Genomic DNA, 2,869 nt, shown 5'->3' on the forward strand with positions numbered 1-2,869 from the left:
AATTCAAATTCTGGCATCTCTACTACTGCCTGGTCACTTAACTGTGATTTTGCAACAGAACCATAAGTTACTTGAAAATTTGTTTGTAAAAACTGTTTTGACCTTACAGTATAAACTTCTCTGACAAATTTACTTTAACGTAAGAACAACCAAATGATCAAACGAATATAGGCATACATAACCAATTTGTCTTGAGAGAATGGCTTCTTTCATTTCCTTCAACGATGGAACATTTTTGATTCGTTTTATCAGATTTAACCAAATCTTGTCTATTTAATGGACAGTTTTGGCCAACATTGGTTTGAATGTAAATCCATTATGAAAAACAGTCCATCAATAGTCAAACTTTCAAAACATATCACTTACATTATATTTGCGACAGTAAGATATAGTAAACAATAAGTTCTCAATAAGGATATTTTAAAATGCTAAGTAAAATCTTTTTGGCCAATTCAAACACGTGTTAAATAAATTTTCCTGAATTAGTAATATTCTATTTACTGTTGGGACTGACAGTGTTACGCCTCTTGCACACTCAGGCAAGATAATAGTTTAATTACTTTTGTTTCAGTGCAAAAATTAAAAATTAAAAAAAAAAAAAAAAAAAAAAAAAAAAAAAAACTATGATCATGTTGGTTATACATTCAACTAGCGGATCCGGTTTTAAGACTTTTAATTTGTTGTAAATAAGTTTGAGTTGTTTGTTATCGATAGTTAGTAAATAGTAATCTGTCTCATTATTGTGTATTGCTTTGAATCTTGAGTGAAAAACACGATAAGAGTAAGCGTTGATGGTTGTCTCTAGGTAGTGGATTAAGACATTTGAAAATAATGTGTATAGAAGCACTATCGTAGAAAATTTTTTGAATCAACGTAAATATATTTTTGGTGATTCTGAGTTCTTATGCTATTTTCAGTTTTTTAGAGAAGTTATAAATTTTTAAAATGTTACAAGCATTAATTTAATTTCTAAACATTAGTGTACATACATATAGCTGGGATTTTATTTACACATTCCTTTGTGTCCCTGAGATATGATCCTGATATGCAATTTAGAAAATTCAAGAGCCAATGGGATTGCTTTCACAGTTTGGTGTGTAAGAAGTTAATGGACTAATTAGATTGTATTCTTACAGCGCGAGTGTGTCCATGATGATCTAATCGGTCATGAATATTCAGCACAATGCACTATTTTATTTTCCAACCTTAAAAATGGCAAATCAAACGATAGGTAATTATGATATTAAATATTTGGTGTCACCGAGCATTGTATATAATGCAAATGTCATCAAGATTTCTAACCTAACACACACAACTCTAGTTGAATCCTTTTCTGGATTATAATGAAGGTTATTACCTAGACGGTCCCCCCCCCCCCACCCCCCCCCCCCCCCACCCCCCCCCCCCCCCACCCCCCCCCCCCCCCACCCCCCCCCCCCCCCACCCCCCCCCCCCCCCACCCCCCAGGGAAAAGATTTAATTAATTAAAATGAATTAAACATAACCAAAATTCGTGTTTTACAAAAGTAATAAATAAAATTACGCAGAAAAGCCAATTGTGGGATAAATGACTTGTATATTGATGACGTCATAAATCACATGTTGCTAAAAATTTAAATAAAAAGCTTTGAAAAAATAATAAAAAGAAAATAGAAAGACTTAAATTGATTAATTATAGTGAACGTGATAAATTTCGACAATTATAAGAAAAGAATCAAATTATATTTAATCGTGAAGACGCTGATTTGAACGGGAGAGGGGATGAGTATTGTTTTGAGTCGGTATGTGTAGTTTTATAACGGAGATTCCTTCTTCTCTTTCTAGACTTGAAGCAAGGAGGTTGTGTTCATGTGGATCCTCCTGGGACAGTAGTGATGAAATTAATAGGAAACTATATTATGGTGTATTGAAATTTTAATGAGGGATGGGATATTATGTTAGATTCTCAAGTTATCAAAGCAAGGTGAGTGGAATTATATATGTATGGACAGTGTGATATGGAATAAATTGACGTCAAGGTCATTTGGTTTGACTTTTATTTGAGTATCCCATTTATAAAGAAGTGTGATAGGAACTTTAATGCAGTGATATTGAATTTTTTAACCACTAATCAACCTATTTAAAAACCTGAGATAGATATTAGACTTGTTTGTTGGCGACAACACCACAGACATTCAATTTTGATAGTAATTTGGTATTAACTTGGAATAGTATGAGTTAGCCAACACGAAGTAATTTACATAACCAATGAGAGGGAGCACATTTTGAATAGTGATTGGGAGAGGATTGGGACAGCAAAACTGTTTATCTGGAAGGTGGCAGAGTTTCAAGCAGTACCAAGGGGACGCAGCTAGCTTTGGGCAGATTTTGAGCAAGATGGCGACCAACGCCATCCGAAGCAAAATGGTACAGCAACGTGGGGACTCGTAACAAAATGGCGCACAACTACATGGGGCGTCAACAACACTAAAAAAACCGATACGCAGCAGCATTCCATTTTTTTAACTGGCTTGTAACTTCATTGCTTCAATTAGTGATATGAATCCTTCAGCATTGTAAATTTGGTATTCGACAGAAACATTAATTTTTGAATTATTATTACATCTTGAAGTAGAACATACAATATATAGAAAAATCTTAAAGTTAACTTTAACAGTATTTTATTAAAAAACACGTGAGACCAAGCAATGACATGTTTTTAACATTAACTTCTGTCAGTGTTCACTATATAAAAGTTTCAAACAGTACAAGTTTATAATTTATAATTAAATCTGTTCAATAAAGATTCTTGCTTTTATTTTGCAATATCTGTACGAACAGCCAACTTTAGATTTTAATATTTCCAAATATATTTCATAAATATAAAGTT

Source organism: Homalodisca vitripennis, chromosome 8, assembly GCF_021130785.1.
Source record: "Homalodisca vitripennis isolate AUS2020 chromosome 8, UT_GWSS_2.1, whole genome shotgun sequence".
Classification (NCBI taxonomy): Eukaryota; Metazoa; Arthropoda; class Insecta; order Hemiptera; family Cicadellidae; genus Homalodisca; species Homalodisca vitripennis.